A 19,233-nucleotide genomic window follows, 5' to 3' on the forward strand; every position below is an offset into this window, starting at 1 on the left:
AATTATTGTGATCCAGCCCACCCTGGGGAAGGGGAAGGGATATGATCCAGCCCACCCTGGGGAAGTAGTGTGATCTAGCCCACCCTGGGGATGTGGTGCTATCCAGCCCACCCTGGTGAAGTGGTGCGATCCAGCCCACCCCGGGGAAGTAGTGTGATCCAGCCCACCCTGGGCAAGTACTGTGATCCAGCCCACCCTGGGGAATTCTTGTGATACAGCACACTCTGGGGAAGTAGTGTGATCCAGCCCACCCTGGGGAAGGAGTGTGATCCAGCCCACCCTGGGGAAATAGTGTGATCCAGCCCACCCTGGGGAAGTATTGTGATCCAGCCCACCCTGGGGAAGGGGAAGGGATATGATCCAGCCCACCCTGGGGAAATAGTGTGATCTAGCCCACCCTGGGGAAGTGGTGCGATCCAGCCCACCCTGGTGAAGTGGTGCGATCCAGCCCACCCTGGGGAAGTAGTGTGATCCAACCCACCCTGGGGAAGTAGTGTGATCCAGCCCACCCTGGGGAAGTGGTGCGATCCAGCCCACCCTGGGGAAGTCGTGCGATCCAGCCCACCCTTGGGAAGTAGTGTGATCCAGCCCACCCTGGGGAAGTAGTGTGATCCAGCCCACCCTGGGGAAATAGTGTGATCCAGCCCACCCTGGGGAAGTGGTGCGATCCAGTCCACCCTGGGGAAGTAGTGTGATCCAGCGCACCCTGGGGAAGTATTGTGATCCAGCCCAACCTGGGGAAGGGGAAGTGGTATGATCCAGCCCACCCTGGGGAAGTAGTGTGATCCAGCCCACCCTGGGGAAGTAGTGTGATCCAACCCACCCTGGGGAAGTAGTGTGATCCAACCCACCCTGGGGAAGTAGTGTGATTTAGCCCACCCTGGGGATGTGGTGCTATCCAGCCCACCCTGGGGAAGTCGTGCGATCCAGCCCACCCTTGGGAAGTAGTGTGATCCAGCCCACCCTGGGGAAGTAGTGTGATCCAGCCCACCCTGGGGAAGTAGTGTGATCCAGCCCACACTGGGGAAGTGGTGCGATCCAGTCCACCCTGGGGAAGTAGTGTGATCCAGCGCACCCTGGGGAAGTATTGTGATCCAGCCCAACCTGGGGAAGGGGAAGTGGTATGATCCAGCCCACCCTGGGGAAGTAGTGTGATCCAGCCCACCCTGGGGAAGTATTGTGATTCAGCCCAACCTGGGGAAGGGGAAGTGGTATGATCCAGCCCACCCTGGGGAAGTAGTGTGATCCAGCCCACCCTGTGGAAGGAGTGTGATCCAGCCCACCCTGGGGAAGTAGTGTGATCCAGCCCACCCTGGGGAAGTATTGTGATCCAGCCCACCCTGGGGAAGGGGAAGGGATATGATCCAGCCCACCCTGGGGAAGTAGTGTGATCCAGCCCACCCTGGGGAAGTGGTGTGATCCAGTCCACCCTGGGGAAGTAGTGTGATCCAGCACACCCTGGGGAAGTATTGTGATCCAGCCCAACCTGGGGAAGGGGAAGTGGTATGATCCAGCCCACACAGGGGAAGTAGTGTGATCCAGCCCACCCTGGGGAAGTGTTGTGATTCAGCCCAACCTGGGGAAGGGGAAGTGGTATGATCCAGCCCACCCTGTGGAAGTAGTGCGATCCAGCCCACCCTGGGGAAGGGGAAGTGGTATGATCCAGCCCACACAGGGGAAGTAGTGTGATCCAGCCCACCCTGGGGAAGTATTGTGATTCAGCCCAACCTGGGGAAGGGGAAGTGGTATGATCCAGCCCACCCTGGGGAAGTAGTGCGATCCAGCCCACCCTGTGGAAGTATTGTGATCCAGCCCACCCTGGGGAAGGGGAAGTGGTATGAAACAGCCCACCCTAGGGAAGTATTGTGATCCAGCCCACCCTGGGGAAGGGGAAGGGATATGATCCAGCCCACCCTGGGGAAGTAGTGTGATCTAGCCCACCCTGGGGAAGTGGTGCGATCCAGCCCACCCTGGGGAAGTCGTGCGATCCAGCTCACCCTTGGGGAAGTATTGTGATCCAGCCCACCCTGGGGAAGTAGTGTGATCCAGCCCACCCTGGGGAAATAGTGTGATCCAGCCCACCCTGGGGAAGTGGTGCGATCCAGTCCACCCTGGGGAAGTAGTGTGATCCAGCGCACCCTGGGGAAGTATTGTGATCCAGCCCAACCTGGGGAAGGGGAAGTGGTATGATCCAGCCCACCCTGGGGAAGTAGTGTGATCCAGCCCACCCTGGGGAAGTAGTGTGATCCAACCCACCCTGGGGAAGTAGTGTGATCCAGCCCACCCTGGGGAAGTAGTGTGATCCAGCCCACCCTGGGGAAGTAGTGTGATCCAGCACACCCTGGGGAAGTATTGTGATCCAGCCCAACCTGGGGAAGGGGAAGTGGTATGATCCAGCCCACACAGGGGAAGTAGTGTGATCTAGCCCACCCTGGGGAAGTGGTGCGATCCAGCCCACCCTGGGGAAGTGGTGCGATCCAGCCCACTATGGGGAAGTTGTGTGATCCAGCCCACCCTGGGGAAGTAGTGTGATACAGCCCACCCTGGGGAAGTAGTGTGATCCAGCCCACCCTGGGGAAGTGGTGCGATCCAGCCCACCCTGGGGAAGTAGTTAGATCCAGCCCACCCTGGGGAAGGGGAAGGGATATGATCCAGCCCACCCTGGGGAAGTAGTGTGATCTAGCCCACCCTGGGGAAGTGTTGCGATCCAGCCCACCCTGGTGAAGTGGTGCGATCCAGCCCACCCTGGGGAAGTAGTGTGATCCAGCCCACCCTGGGGAAGGGGAAGGGATATGATCCAGCCCACCCTGGGGAAGTCGTGTGATCTAGCCCACTCTGGGGAAGTGGTGCGATCCAGCCCACCCTGGTGAAGTGGTGCGATCCAGCCCACCCTGGGGAAGTAGTGTGATCCAGCCCACCCTGGGGAAGTAGTGTGATACAGCCCACCCTGGGGAAGTGGTGCGATCCAGCCCACCCTGGGGAAGTGGTGCGATCCAGCCCACCCTGGGGAAGTAGTGTGATCCAGCCCACCCTGGGGAAGTACTGTGATCCAGCCCACCCTGGGGAAGGGGGAAGTGATATGATCCAGCCCACCCTGGGGAAGTAGTGTGATCAAGCCCACCCTGGGGAAGTAGTGTGATCCAGCCCACCCTGGGGAAGTGGTGCGATCCAGCCCATCCTGGGGAAGTGGTGTGATCCAGCCCACCCTGGGGAAGAAGTGTGATCTAGCCCACCCTAGGGAAGTTGTGTGATCTAGCCCACCCTTGGGAAGTGGTGCCATCCAGCCCACCCTGGGGAAGTGCTGTGATCCAGCTCACCCTGGGGAAGTGGTGTGATCCAGCCCACCCTGGGGAAGTAGTGTGATCCAGCCCATCCTGGTGAAGCATTGTGATCCAGCCCACCCTGGCGAAGTAGTGTGATCCAGCCCACCCTGGGGAAGTAGTGTGACCCCAGCCCACTCTGGGGAATAGTTCGATCCAGCCCACCCTGGGGAAGGGGTGCGATCCAGCCCACCCTGGGGAAGGGGTGTGATCCAGCCCACCCTGGGGAAGTAGTGCGATCCAGCCCACCCTGGGGAAGTATTGTGATCCAGCCCACCCTGGGGAAGGGGAAGTGGTATGAACCAGCCCACCCTGGGGAAGTATTGTGATCCAGCCCACCCTGGGGAAGTGGTGCGATCCAGCCCACCCTGGGGAAGTGGTGCGATCCAGCCCACCCTGGGGAAGTGGTGCGATCCAGCCCACCCTGGGGAAGTACTGTGATCAAGCCCACCCTGGGGAAGTAGTGCGATCCAGCCCACCCTGGGGAAGTAGTGTGATCCAGCCCACCCTGGGGAAGTATTGTGATTCAGCCCAACCTGGGGAAGGGGAAGTGGTATGATCCAGCCCACCCTTGGGAAGTGGTATGATCCAGCCCACCCTGGGGAAGTAGTGTGATCCAGCCCACCCTGGGGAAGTAGTGCGATCCAGCCCACCCTGGGGAAGTATTGTGATCCAGCCCACCCTGGGGAAGGGGAAGTGGTATGAACCAGCCCACCCTGGGGAAGTATTGTGATCAAGCCCACCCTGGGGAAGGGGAAGGGATATGATCCAGCCCACCCTGGGGAAGTAGTGTGATCTAGCCCACCCTGGGGAAGTGGTGCGATCCAGCCCACCCTGGGGAAGTGGTGCGATCCAGCCCACCCTGGGGAAGTGGTGCGATCCAGCCCACTATGGGGAAGTAGTGTGATCCAGCCCACCCTGGGGAAGTAGTGTGATCCAGCCCACCCTGGGGAAGTAGTGTGATCCAGCCCACCCTGGGGAAGTGGTGCGATCCAGCCCACCCTGGGGAAGTATTGTGATCCAGCCCACCCTGGGGAAGTGGTGTGATCCAGCCCACCCTGGGGAAGTGGTGTGATCCAGCCCACCCTGGGGAAGTGGTGCGATCCAGCCCACCCTGGGGAAGTATTGTGATCCAGCCCACCCTGGGGAAGGGGGAAGTGATATGATCCAGCCCACCCTGGGGAAGTAGTGTGATCAAGCCCACCCTGGGGAAGTAGTGTGATCCAGCCCACCCTGGGGAAGTGGTGCGATCCAGCCCACCCTGGGGAAGTATTGTGATCCAGCCCACCCTGGGGAAGGGGAAAGTGATATGATCCAGCCCACCCTGGGGAAGTAGTGTGATCTAGCCCACCCTGGGGAAGTGGTGCGATCCAGCCCATCCTGGGGAAGTGGTGTGATCCAGCCCACCCTGGGGAAGAAGTGTGATCTAGCCCACCCTAGGGAAGTTGTGTGATCTAGCCCACCCTTGGGAAGTGGTGCCATCCAGCCCACCCTGGGGAAGTGCTGTGATCCAGCTCACCCTGGGGAAGTGGTGTGATCCAGCCCACCCTGGGGAAGTAGTGTGATCCAGCCCATCCTGGTGAAGCATTGTGATCCAGCCCACCCTGGCGAAGTAGTGTGATCCAGCCCACCCTGGGGAAGTAGTGTGACCCCAGCCCACTCTGGGGAATAGTTCGATCCAGCCCACCCTGGGGAAGGGGTGCGATCCAGCCCACCCTGGGGAAGGGGTGTGATCCAGCCCACCCTGGGGAAGTATTGCGATCCAGCCCACCCTGGGGAAGTATTGTGATCCAGCCCACCCTGGGGAAGGGGAAGTGGTATGAACCAGCCCACCCTGGGGAAGTATTGTGATCCAGCCCACCCTGGGGAAGGGGAAGGGATATGATCCAGCCCACCCTGGGGAAGTAGTGTGATATATCCCACCCTGGGGAAGTGGTGCGATCCAGCCCACCCTGGGGAAGTGGTGCGATCCAGCCCACCCTGGGGAAGTGGTGCGATCCAGCCCACCCTGGGGAAGTAGTGTGATCCAGCCCACCCTGGGAAGTAGTGCGATCCAGCCCACCCTGGGGAAGAATTGTGATCCAGCCCACCCTGGGGAAGGGGAAGTGGTATGAACCAGCACACCCTGGGGAAGTAGTGTGATCTATCCCACCCTGGGGAAGTGGTAAGATCCAGCCCACCCTGGTGAAGTGGTGCGATCCAGCCCACACTGGGGAAGTTTTGCGATCCAGCCCACCCTGGGGAAGTAGTGTGATCCAGCCCACCCTGGGGAAGTAGTGTTATCCAGCCCACCCTGGGGAAGTGGTTCGATCCAGCCCAACCTGGGGAAGTAGTGTGATCCAGCCCACCCTGGGGAAGTAGTGTGATCCAGCCCACCCTGGGGAAGTAGTGTGATCCAGCCCACCCTGGGGAAGTAGTGTGATCCAGCCCACCCTGGGGAAGTGGTGCGATCCAGTCCACCCTGGGGAAGTATTGTGATCCAGCGCACCCTGGGGAAGTATTGTGATCCAGCCCAACCTGGGGAAGGGGAAGTGGTGTGATCCAGCCCACCCTGGGGAAGTAGTGTGATCCAGCCCACCCTGGGGAAATATTGTGATTCAGCCCAACCTGGGGAAGGGGAAGTGGTGTGATCCAGCCCACCCTGGGGAAGTAGTGTGATCCAGCCCACCCTGGGGAAGTAGTGTGATCCAGCGCACCCTGGGGAAGTATTGTGATCCAGCCCAACCTGGGGAAGGGGAAGTGGTGTGATCCAGCCCACCCTGGGGAAGTAGTGTGATCCAGCCCACCCTGGGGAAGTGGTGCGATCCAGTCCACCCTGGGGAAGTATTGTGATCCAGCGCACCCTGGGGAAGTATTGTGATCCAGCCCAACCTGGGGAAGGGGAAGTGGTGTGATCCAGCCCACCCTGGGGAAGTAGTGTGATCCAGCCCACCCTGGGGAAGTAGTGCGATCCAGCGCACCCTGGGGAAGTATTGTGATCCAGCCCAACCTGGGGAAGGGGAAGTGGTGTGATCCAGCCCACCCTGGGGAAGTAGTGTGATCCAGCCCACCCTGGGGAAGTGGTGTGATCCAGTCCACCCTGGGGAAGTATTGTGATCCAGCGCACCCTGGGGAAGTATTGTGATCCAGCCCAACCTGGGGAAGGGGAAGTGGTGTGATCCAGCCCACCCTGGGGAAGTAGTGCGATCCAGCCCACCCTGGGGAAGTATTGTGATCCAGCCCACCCTGGGGAAGGGGAAGTGGTATGAACCAGCCCACCCTGGGGAAGTGGTGCGATCCAGCCCACCCTGGGGAAGTATTGTGATCCAGCCCACCCTGGGGAAGGGGAAAGTGATATGATCCAGCCCACCCTGGGGAAGTAGTGTGATCTAGCCCACCCTGGGGAAGTGGTGCGATCCAGCCCACCCTGGGGAAGTGGTGCGATCCAGCCCATCCTGGGGAAGTGGTGTGATCCAGCCCACCCTGGGGAAGAAGTGTGATCTAGCCCACCCTAGGGAAGTTGTGTGATCTAGCCCACCCTGGGGAAGTGGTGCCATCCATCCCACCCTGGGGAAGTGATGTGATCCAGCTCACCCTGGGGAAGTAGTGTGATCCAGCCCACACTGGGGAAGTAGTGTGATCCAGCCCACCCTGGGGAAGAATTGTGATCCAGCCCACCCTGGGGAAGGGGAAGTGGTATGAACCAGCCCACCCTGGGGAAGTATTGTGATCCAGCCCACCCTCGGGAAGGGGAAGGGATATGATCCAGCCCACCCTGGGGAAGTAGTGTGATCTAGCCCACCCTGGGGAAGTGGTAAGATCCAGCCCACCCTGGTGAAGTGGTGCGATCCAGCCCACCCTGGGGAAGTAGTGTGATCCAGCCCACCCTGGGGAAGTATTGTGATTCAGCCCAACCTGGGGAAGGGGAAGTGGTATGATCCAGCCCACTCTTGGGAAGTGGTACGATCCAGCCCACCCTGGGGAAGTAGTGTGATCCAGCCCACCCTGGGGAAGTAGTGCGATCCAGCCCACCCTGGGGAAGTATTGTGATCCAGCCCACCCTGGGGAAGGGGAAGTGGTATGAACCAGCCCACCCTGGGGAAGTATTGTGATCCAGCACACCCTGGGGAAGGGGAAGGGATATGATCCAGCCCACCCTGGGGAAGTACTGTGATCTAGCCCACCCTGGGGAAGTGGTGCGATCCAGCCCACCCTGGGGAAGTGGTGCGATCCAGCCCACCCTGGGGAAGTGGTGCGATCCAGACCACTATGGCGAAGTTGTGTGATCCAGCCCACCCTGGGGAAGTAGTGTGATACAGCCCACCCTGGGGAAGTAGTATGATCCAGCCCACTCTGGGGAAGGGGAAGTGGTTTGATGCAGCCCACCCTGGGGAAGTAGTGTGATCCAGCCCACCCTGGGGAAGTAGTGTGATCCAGCCCACCCTGGGGAAGGAGTGTGATCTAGCCCACCCTGGGGAAGTGGTGCGATCCAGCCCAACCTGGGGAAGGGGAAGTGGTATGATCCAGCCCACCCGTGGGAAGTGGTACGATCCAGCCCACCCTGGGGAAGTAGTGTGATCCAGCCCACCCTGGGGAAGTAGTGTGATCTAGCCCACCCTGGGGAAGTGGTAAGATCCAGCCCACCCTGGGGAAGTAGTGTGATCTATCCCACCCTGGGGAAGTGGTGCGATCCAGCCCACCCTGGGGAAGTGGTGCGATCCAGCCCACCCTGGGGAAGGGGTGTGATCCAGCCCACCCTGGGGAAGTAGTGCGATCCAGCCCACCCTGGGGAAGTATTGTGATCCAGCCCAGCCTGGGGAAGGAGAAGTGGTATGAACCAGCCCACCCTGGGGAAGTATTGTGATCCAGCACACCCTGGGGAAGGGGAAGGGATATGATCCAACCCACCCTGGGGAAGTAGTGTGATCTAGCCCACCCTGGGGAAGTGGTGCGATCCAGCCCACCCTGGGGAAGTATTGTGATCCAGCCCACCCTGGGGAAGGGGAAGTGGTATGAACCAGCCCACCCTGGGGAAGTATTGTGATCCAGCACACCCTGGGGAAGGGGAAGGGATATGATCCAACCCACCCTGGGGAAGTAGTGTGATCTAGCCCACCCTGGGGAAGTGGTGCGATCCAGCCCACCCTGGGCAAGTGGTGCGATCCAGCCCACCCTGGGGAAGTGGTGCGATCCAGCCCACTATGGGGAAGTTGTGTGATCCAGCCCACCCTGGGGAAGTAGTGTGATCCAGCCCACCCTGGGCAAGTAGTGTGATCCAGCCCACCCTGGGGAAGTGGTGCGATCCAGCCCAACCTGGGGAAGTAGTGTGATACAGCCCACCCTGGGGAAGTAGTGTGATCCAGCCCACCCTGGGGAAGTAGTATGATCCAGCCCACTCTGGGGAAGTATTGTGATCTAGCCCACCCTGGGGAAGGGGAAGTGGTATGAACCAGCCCACCCTGGGGAAGTATTGTGATCCAGCCCACCCTGGGGAAGGGGAAGGGATATGATCCAGCCCACCCTGGGGAAGTAGTGTGATCTATCCCACCCTGGGGAAGTGGTGCGATCCAGCCCACCCTGGGGAAGTGGTGCGATCCAGCCCACCCTGGGGAAGTGGTGCGATCCAGCCCACCCTGGGGAAGTATTGTGATCCAGCCCACCCTGGGGAAGTAGTGCGATCCAGCCCACCCTGGGGAAGAATTGTGATCCAGCCCACCCTGGGGAAGGGGAAGTGGTATGAACCAGCCCACCCTGGGGAAGTAGTGTGATCCAGCCCACCCTCGGGAAGGGGAAGGGATATGATCCAGCCCACCCTGGGGAAGTAGTGTGATCTAGCCCACCCTGGGGAAGTGGTAAGATCCAGCCCACCCTGGTGAAGTGGTGCGATCCAGCCCACCCTGGGGAAGTGGTGCGATCCAGCCAACCCTGGGGAAGTAGTGTGATCCAGCCCACCCTGGGGAAGTAGTGTGATCCAGCCCACCCTGGGGAAGTAGTGTGATCCAGCCCACCCTGGGGAAGTATTGTGATTCAGCCCAACCTGGGGAAGGGGAAGTGGTATGATCCAGCCCACTCTTGGGAAGTGGTACGATCCAGCCCACCCTGGGGAAGTAGTGTGATCCAGCCCACCCTGGGGAAGTAGTGCGATCCAGCCCACCCTGGGGAAGTATTGTGATCCAGCCCACCCTGGGGAAGGGGAAGTGGTATGAACCAGCCCACCCTGGGGAAGTATTGTGATCCAGCACACCCTGGAGAAGGGGAAGGGATATGATCCAGCCCACCCTGGGGAAGTACTGTGATCTAGCCCACCCTGGGGAAATGGTGCGATCCAGCCCACCCTGGGGAAGTGGTGCGATCCAGACCACTATGGCGAAGTTGTGTGATCCAGCCCACCCTGGGGAAGTAGTGTGATACAGCCCACCCTGGGGAAGTAGTATGATCCAGCCCACTCAGGGGAAGGGGAAGTGGTTTGATGCAGCCCACCCTGGGGAAGTAGTGTGATCCAGCCCACCCTGGGGAAGTAGTGTGATCCAGCCCACCCTGGGGAAGGAGTGTGATCTAGCCCACCCTGGGGAAGTGGTGCGATCCAGCCCACCATGGTGAAGTGGTGCGATCCAGCCCACCCTGGGGAAGTGGTGCGATCCAGCCCACCCTGGGGAAGTAGTGTGATCTAGCCCACCCTGGGGAAGTAGTGTGATCCAGCCCACCCTGGGGAAGTGGTGCGATCCAGCCCACCCTGGGGAAGTGGTGCGATCCAGCCCACCCTGGGGAAGTAGTGTGATCCAGCCCACCCTGGGGAAGTAGTGTGATCCAGCCCACCCTGGGGAAGTAGTGTGATCCAGCCCACCCTGGGGAAGTGGTGCGATCCAGCCCACCCTGGGGAAGTAGTGTGATCCAGCGCACCCTGGGGAAGTATTGTGATCCAGCCCAACCTGGGGAAGGGGAAGTGGTATGATCCAGCCCACCCATGGGAAGTGGTACGATCCAGCCCACCCTGGGGAAGTAGTGTGATCCAGCCCACCCTGGGGAAGTAGTGTGATCTAGCCCACCCTGGGGAAGTGGTAAGATCCAGCCCACCCTGGTGAAGTGGTGCGTTCCAGCCCACCCTGGGGAAGTGGTGCGATCCAGCCAACCCTGGGGAAGTAGTGTGATCCAGCCCACCCTGGGGAAGTAGTGTGATCCAGCCCACCCTGGGGAAGTAGTGTGATCCAGCCCACCCTGGGGAAGTATTGTGATTCAGCCCAACCTGAGGAAGGGGAAGTGGTATGATCCAGCCCACCCTTGGGAAGTGGTACGATCCAGCCCACCCTGGGGAAGTAGTGTGATCCAGCCCACCCTGGGGAAGTAGTGCGATCCAGCCCACCCTGGGGAAGTGGTAAGATCCAGCCCAACCTGGTGAAGTGGTGCGATCCAGCCCACCCTGGGGAAGTGGTGCGATCCAGCCAACCCTGGGGAAGTAGTGTGATCCAGCCCACCCTGGGGAAGTAGTGTGATCCAGCACACCCTGGGGAAGTAGTGTGATCCAGCCCACCCTTTGGAAGTATTGTGATTCAGCCCAACCTGAGGAAGGGGAAGTGGTATGATCCAGCCCACCCTTGGGAAGTGGTACGATCCAGCCCACCCTGGGGAAGTAGTGTGATCCAGCCCACCCTGGGGAAGTAGTGTGATCCAGCCCACCCTGGGGAAGTAGTGTGATCCAGCCCACCCTGGGGAAGTAGTGTGATCCAGCCCACCCTGGGGAAGTGGTGCGATCCAGTCCACCCTGGGGAAGTAGTGTGATCCAGCGCACCCTGGGGAAGTATTGTGATCCAGCCCAACCTGGGGAAGGGGAAGTGGTATGATCCAGCCCACCCTTGGGAAGTGGTACGATCCAGCCCACCCTGGGGAAGTAGTGTGATCCAGCCCACCCTGGGGAAGTAGTGTGATCTAGCCCACCCTGGGGAAGTGGTAAGATCCAGCCCACCCTGGTGAAGTGGTGCGATCCAGCCCACCCTGGGGAAGTGGTGCGATCCAGCCAACCCTGGGGAAGTAGTGTGATCCAGCCCACCCTGGGGAAGTAGTGTGATCCAGCCCACCCTGGGGAAGTAGTGTGATCCAGCCCACCCTGGGGAAGTATTGTGATTAGCCCAACCTGAGGAAGGGGAAGTGGTATGATCCAGCCCACCCTTGGGAAGTGGTACGATCCAGCCCACCCTGGGGAAGTAGTGTGATCCAGCCCACCCTGGGGAAGTAGTGCGATCCAGCCCACCCTGGGGAAGTATTGTGATCCAGCAAAACCTGGGGAAGGGGAAGTGGTATGATACAGCCCACCCTTGGGAAGTGGTACGATCCAGCCCACCCTGGGGAAGTAGTGTGATCCAGCCCACCCTGGGGAAGTAGTGTGATCTAGCCCACCCTGGGGAAGTGGTAAGATCCAGCCCAACCTGGTGAAGTGGTGCGATCCAGCCCACCCTGGGGAAGTGGTGCGATCCAGCCAACCCTGGGGAAGTAGTGTGATCCAGCCCACCCTGGGGAAGTAGTGTGATCCAGCACACCCTGGGGAAGTAGTGTGATCCAGCCCACCCTGGGGAAGTAGTGTGATCCAGCCCACCCTGGGGAAGTATTGTGATTCAGCCCAACCTGAGGAAGGGGAAGTGGTATGATCCAGCCCACCCTTGGGAAGTGGTACGATCCAGCCCACCCTGGGGAAGTAGTGTGATCCAGCCCACCCTGGGGAAGTAGTGTGATCCAGCCCACCCTGGGGAAGTAGTGTGATCCAGCCCACCCTGGGGAAGTAGTGTGATCCAGCCCACCCTGGGGAAGTGGTGCGATCCAGTCCACCCTGGGGAAGTAGTGTGATCCAGCGCACCCTGGGGAAGTATTGTGATCCAGCCCAACCTGGGGAAGGGGAAGTGGTATGATCCAGCCCACCCTTGGGAAGTGGTACGATCCAGCCCACCCTGGGGAAGTAGTGTGATCCAGCCCACCCTGGGGAAGTAGTGTGATCTAGCCCACCCTGGGGAAGTGGTAAGATCCAGCCCACCCTGGTGAAGTGGTGCGATCCAGCCCACCCTGGGGAAGTGGTGCGATCCAGCCAACCCTGGGGAAGTAGTGTGATCCAGCCCACCCTGGGGAAGTAGTGTGATCCAGCCCACCCTGGGGAAGTAGTGTGATCCAGCCCACCCTGGGGAAGTATTGTGATTAGCCCAACCTGAGGAAGGGGAAGTGGTATGATCCAGCCCACCCTTGGGAAGTGGTACGATCCAGCCCACCCTGGGGAAGTAGTGTGATCCAGCCCACCCTGGGGAAGTAGTGCGATCCAGCCCACCCTGGGGAAGTATTGTGATCCAGCAAAACCTGGGGAAGGGGAAGTGGTATGATACAGCCCACCCTTGGGAAGTGGTACGATCCAGCCCACCCTGGGGAAGTAGTGTGATCCAGCCCACCCTGGGGAAGTAGTGTGATCTAGCCCACCCTGGGGAAGTGGTAAGATCCAGCCCAACCTGGTGAAGTGGTGCGATCCAGCCCACCCTGGGGAAGTGGTGCGATCCAGCCAACCCTGGGGAAGTAGTGTGATCCAGCCCACCCTGGGGAAGTAGTGTGATCCAGCACACCCTGGGGAAGTAGTGTGATCCAGCCCACCCTGGGGAAGTAGTGTGATCCAGCCCACCCTGGGGAAGTATTGTGATTCAGCCCAACCTGAGGAAGGGGAAGTGGTATGATCCAGCCCACCCTTGGGAAGTGGTACGATCCAGCCCACCCTGGGGAAGTAGTGTGATCCAGCCCACCCTGGGGAAGTAGTGCGATCCAGCCCACCCTGGGGAAGTGGTAAGATCCAGCCCAACCTGGTGAAGTGGTGCGATCCAGCCCACCCTGGGGAAGTGCTGCGATCCAGCCAACCCTGGGGAAGTAGTGTGATCCAGCCCACCCTGGGGAAGTAGTGTGATCCAGCACACCCTGGGGAAGTAGTGTGATCCAGCCCACCCTTTGGAAGTATTGTGATTCAGCCCAACCTGAGGAAGGGGAAGTGGTATGATCCAGCCCACCCTTGGGAAGTGGTACGATCCAGCCCACCCTGGGGAAGTAGTGTGATCCAGCCCACCCTGGGGAAGTAGTGTGATCCAGCCCACCCTGGGGAAGTAGTGTGATCCAGCCCACCCTGGGGAAGTAGTGTGATCCAGCCCACCCTGGGGAAGTGGTGCGATCCAGTCCACCCTGGGGAAGTAGCGTGATCCAGCGCACCCTGGGGAAGTATTGTGATCCAGCCCAACCTGGGGAAGGGGAAGTGGTATGATCCAGCCCACCCTTGGGAAGTGGTACGATCCAGCCCACCCTGGGGAAGTAGTGTGATCCAGCCCACCCTGGGGAAGTAGTGTGATCTAGCCCACCCTGGGGAAGTGGTAAGATCCAGCCCACCCTGGTGAAGTGGTGCGATCCAGCCCACCCTGGGGAAGTGGTGCGATCCAGCCAACCCTGGGGAAGTAGTGTGATCCAGCCCACCCTGGGGAAGTAGTGTGATCCAGCCCACCCTGGGGAAGTAGTGTGATCCAGCCCACCCTGGGGAAGTATTGTGATTCAGCCCAACCTGAGGAAGGGGAAGTGGTATGATCCAGCCCACCCTTGGGAAGTGGTACGATCCAGCCCACCCTGGGGAAGTAGTGCGATCCAGCCCACCCTGGGGAAGTATTGTGATCCAGCCCAACCTGGGGAAGGGGAAGTGGTATGATCCAGCCCACCCTTGGGAAGTGGTACGATCCAGCCCACCCTGGGGAAGTAGTGTGATCCAGCCCACCCTGGGGAAGTAGTGTGATCTAGCCCACCCTGGGGAAGTGGTAAGATCCAGCCCAACCTGGTGAAGTGGTGCGATCCAGCCCACCCTGGGGAAGTGGTGCGATCCAGCCAACCCTGGGGAAGTAGTGTGATCCAGCCCACCCTGGGGAAGTAGTGTGATCCAGCACACCCTGGGGAAGTAGTGTGATCCAGCCCACCCTGGGGAAGTATTGTGATTCAGCCCAACCTGAGGAAGGGGAAGTGGTATGATCCAGCCCACCCTTGGGAAGTGGTACGATCCAGCCCACCCTGGGGAAGTAGTGTGATCCAGCCCACCCTGGGGAAGTAGTGCGATCCAGCCCACCCTGGGGAAGTATTGTGTTCCAGCCCACCCTGGGGAAGGGGAAGTGGTATGAACCAGCCCACCCTGGGGAAGTATTGTGATCCAGCACACCCTGGGGAAGGGGAAGGGATATGATCCAGCCCACCCTGGGGAAGTAGTGTGATCTAGCCCACCCTGGGGAAGTGGTGCGATCCAGCCCACCCTGGGGAAGTGGTGCGATCCAGCCCACCCTGGGGAAGTGGTGCGATCCAGCCCACTATGGGGAAGTTGTGTGATCCAGCCCACCCTGGGGAAGTAGTTTGATACAGCCCACCCTGGGGAAGTAGTATGATCCAGCCCACTCTGGGGAAGGGGAAGTGGTTTGATGCAGCCCACCCTGGGGAAGTAGTGTGATCCAGCCCACCCTGGGGAAGTAGTGTGATCCAGCCCACCCTGGGGAAGGAGTGTGATCCAGCCCACCCTGGGGAAGTAGTGTGATCCAGCCCACCCTGGGGAAGGAGTGTGATCCAGCCCACCCTGGGGAAGTAGTGTGATCCAGCCCACCCTGGGGAAGTATTGTGATCCAGCCCACCCTGGGGAAGGGGAAGGGATATGATCCAGCCCACCCTGGGGAAGTAGTGTGATCTAGCCCACCCTGGGGAAGTGGTGCGATCCAGCCCACCCTGGGGAAGTGGTGCGATACAGCCCACCCTGGGGAAGTAGTGTGATCCAGCCCACCCTGGGGAAGTAGTGTGATCCAGCCCACCCTGGGGAAGTGGTGTGATCCAGCCCACCCTGAGGAAGTGGTGCGATCCAGCCCACCCTGGGGAAGTAGTGTGATCCAGCCCACACCGGGGAAGTAGTGTGATCCAGCCCACCCTGGGGAAGTGGTGCGATCCAGTCCACCCTGGGGAAGTAGTGTGATCCAGGGCACCCTGGGGAAGTATTGTGATCCAGCCCAACCTGGGGAAGGGGAAGTGGTATGATCCAGCCCACCCTTGGGAAGTGGTACGATCCAGCCCACCCTGGGGAAGTAGTGTGATCCAGCCCACCCTGGGGAAGTAGTGCGATCCAGCCCACCCTGGGGAAGTATTGTGATCCAGCCCACCCTGGGGAAGGGGAAGTGATGTGATCCAGCACACCCTGGGGAAGGGGAAGGGATATGATCCAGCCCACCCTGGGGAAGTAGTGTGATCTAGCCCACCCTGGGGAAGTGGTGCGATCCAGCCCACCCTGGGGAAGTGGTGCGATCCAGCCCACCCTGGGGAAGAGGTTCGATCCAGCCCACCCTGGGGAAGGGGAAGTGGTTTGATCCAGCCCACTCTGGGGAAGTAGTGTGATCCAGCCCACCCTGGGGAAGTAGTGTGATCCAGCCCACCCTGGGGAAGGAGTGTGATCCAGCCCACCCTGGGGAAGTAGTGTGATCCAGCCCACCCTGGGGAAGGAGTGTGATCCAGCCCACCCTGGGGAAGTAGTATGATCCAGCCCACCCTGGGGAAGGAGTGTGATCCAGCCCACCCTGGGGAAGTAGTGTGATCCAGCCCACCCTGGGGAAGTATTGTGATCCAGCCCACCCTTGGGAAGGGGATGGGATTTGATCCAGCCCACCCTGGGGAAGTAGTGTGATCTATCCCACCCTGAGGAAGTGGTGCGATCCAGCCCACCCTGGGGAAGTGGTGCGATCCAGCCCACCCTGGGGAAGTGGTGCGATCCAGCCCACCCTGGGGAAGTAGTGTGATCCAGCCCACCCTGGGGAAGTAGTGCGATCCAGCCCACCCTGGGGAAGGGGAAGGGATATGATCCAGCCCACCCTGGGGAAGTAGTGTGATCTATCCCACCCTGGGGAAGTGGTGCGATCCAGCCCACCCTGGGGAAGTGGTGCGATCCAGCCCACCCTGGGGAAGTGGTGCGATCCAGCCCACCCTGGGGAAGTAGTGTGATCCAGCTCACCCTGGGGAAGTAGTGCGATCCAGCCCACCCTGGGGAAGTGGTGAGATCCAGCCCACCCTGGGGAAGTGGTGCGATCCAGCCCACTATGGGGAAGTTGTGTGATCCAGCCCACCCTGGGGAAGTAGTGTGATACAGCCCACCCTGGGGAAGTAGTATGATCCAGCCCACTCTGGGGAAGGGGAAGTGGTTTGATGCAGCCCACCCTGGGGAAGTAGTGTGATCCAACCTTCCTGGGGAAGTAGTGTGATCCAGCCCACCCTGGGGAAGGAGTGTGATCCAGCCCACCCTGGGGAAGTAGTGTGATCCAGCCCACCCTGGGGAAGTAGTGTGATCCAGCCCACCCTGGGGAAGTAGTGTGATCCAGCCCACCCTGGGGAAGTATTGTGATCCAGCCCACCCTGGGGAAGGGGAAGGGATATGATTCAACCCACCCTGGGGAAGTAGTGTGATCTAGCCCACCCTGGGGAAGTGGTGCGATCCAGCCCACCCTGGGGAAGTGGTAAGATCCAGCCCACCCTGGGGAAGTAGTGTGATCCAGCCCACCCTGGGGAAGTAGTGTGATCCAGCCCACCCTGGCGAAGTGGTGCGATCCAGCCCACCCTGGGGAAGTGGTGCGATCCAGCCCACCCTGGGGAAGTAGTGTGATCCAGCCCACCCTGGGGAAGTAGTGTGATCCAGCCCACCCTGGGGAAGTAGTGTGATCCAGCCCACCCTGGGGAAGTGGTGCGATCCAGTCCACCCTGGGGAAGTAGTGTGATCCAGGGCACCCTGGCGAAGTATTGTGATCCAGCCCAACCTGGGGAAGGGGAAGTGGTATGATCCAGCCCACCCTTGGGAAGTGGTACGATCCAGCCCACCCTGGGGAAGTAGTGTGATCCAGTCCACCCTGGGGAAGTAGTGTGATCCAGCCCACCCTGGGGAAGTGGTGCGATCCAGCCCACCCTGGGGAAGTGGTGCGATCCAGCCCACCCTGGGGAAGTAGTGTGATCCAGCCCACCCTGGGGAAGTAGTGTGATCCAGCCCACACCGGGGAAGTAGTGTGATCCAGCCCACCCTGGGGAAGTGGTGCGATCCAGTCCACCCTGGGGAAGTAGTGTGATCCAGGGCACCCTGGGGAAGTATTGTGATCCAGCCCAACCTGGGGAAGGGGAAGTGGTATGATCCAGCCCACCCTTGGGAAGTGGTACGATCCAGCCCACCCTGGGGAAGTAGTGTGATCCAGCCCACCCTGGGGAAGTAGTGCGATCCAGCCCACCCTGGGGAAGTATTGTGATCCAGCCCACCCTGGGGAAGGGGAAGTGATGTGAACCAGCCCACCCTTGGGAAGTATTGTGATCCAGCACACCCTGGGGAAGGGGAAGGGATATGATCCAGCCCACCCTGGGGAAGTAGTGTGATCTAGCCCACCCTGGGGAAGTGGTGCGATCCAGCCCACCCTGGGGAAGTGGTGCGATCCAGCCCACCCTGGGGAAGAGGTGCGATCCAGCCCACCCTGGGGAAGGGGAAGTGGTTTGATCCAGCCCACCCTGGGGAAGTAGTGTGATCCAGCCCACCCTGGGGAAGTAGTGTGATCCAGCCCACCCTGGGGAAGGAGTGTGATCCAGCCCACCCTGGGGAAGTAGCGTGATCCAGCCCACCCTGGGGAAGGAGTGTGATCCAGCCCACCCTGGGGAAGTAGTGTGATCCAGCCCACCCTGGGGAAGGAGTGTGATCCAGCCCACCCTGGGGAAGTAGTGTGATCCAGCCCACCCTGGGGAAGTATTGTGATCCAGCCCACCCTTGGGAAGGGGAAGGGATTTGATCCAGCCCACCCTGGGGAAGTAGTGTGATCCAGCCCACCCTGGGGAAGTAGTGCGATCCAGCCCACCCTGGGGAAGGGGAAGGGATATGATCCAGCCCACCCTGGGGAAGTAGTGTGATCTATCCCACCCTGGGGAAGTGGTGCGATCCAGCCCACCCTGGGGAAGTGGTGCGATCCAGCCCACCCTGGGGAAGTGGTGCGATCCAGCCCACCCTGGGGAAGTAGTGTGATCCAGCTCACCCTGGGGAAGTAGTGCGATCCAGCCCACCCTGGGGAAGTGGTGAGATCCAGCCCACCCTGGGGAAGTGGTGCGATCCAGCCCACCCTGGGGAAGTAGTGTGATCCAGCCCACCCTGGGGAAGTAGTGTGATCCAGCCCACTCTGGGGAAGTATTGTGATCCAGCCCACCCTGGGGAAGGGGAAGGGATATGATCCAGCCCACCCTGGGGAAGTAGTGTGATCTAGCCCACCCTGGGGAAGTGGTGCGATCCAGCCCACCCTGGGGAAGTGGTGCGATCCAGCCCACCCTGGGGAAGTAGTGTGATCCAGCCCACCCTGGGGAAGTAGTGTGATCCAGCCCACCCTGGGGAAGTAGTGTGATCCAGCCCACCCTGGGGAAGTGGTGCGATCCAGTCCACCCTGGGGAAGTAGTGTGATCCAGGGCACCCTGGGGAAGTATTGTGATCCAGCCCAACCTGGGGAAGGGGAAGTGGTATGATCCAGCCCACACTTGGGAAGTGGTACGATCCAGCCCACCCTGGGGAAGTAGTGTGATCCAGCCCACCCTGGGGAAGTATTGTGATCCAGCCCACCCTGGGGAAGGGGAAGGGATATGATCCAGCCCACCCTGGGGAAGTAGTGTGATCTAGCCCACCCTGGGGAAGTGGTGCGATCCAGCCCACCCTGGTGAAGTGGTGCGATCCAGCCCACCCTGGGGAAGTGGTAAGATCCAGCCCACCCTGGGGAAGTAGTGTGATCCAGCCCACCCTGGGGAAGTAGTGTGATCCAGCCCACCCTGGCGAAGTGGTGCGATCCAGCCCACCCTGGGGAAGTGGTGCGATCCAGCCCACCCTGGGGAAGTAGTGTGATCCAGCCCACCCTGGGGAAGTAGTGTG

This window comes from Oncorhynchus mykiss, chromosome 2 (genome assembly GCF_057628025.1).
Source record: "Oncorhynchus mykiss isolate SJ-2025 chromosome 2, ASM5762802v1, whole genome shotgun sequence".
NCBI lineage: Eukaryota > Metazoa > Chordata > Actinopteri > Salmoniformes > Salmonidae > Oncorhynchus > Oncorhynchus mykiss.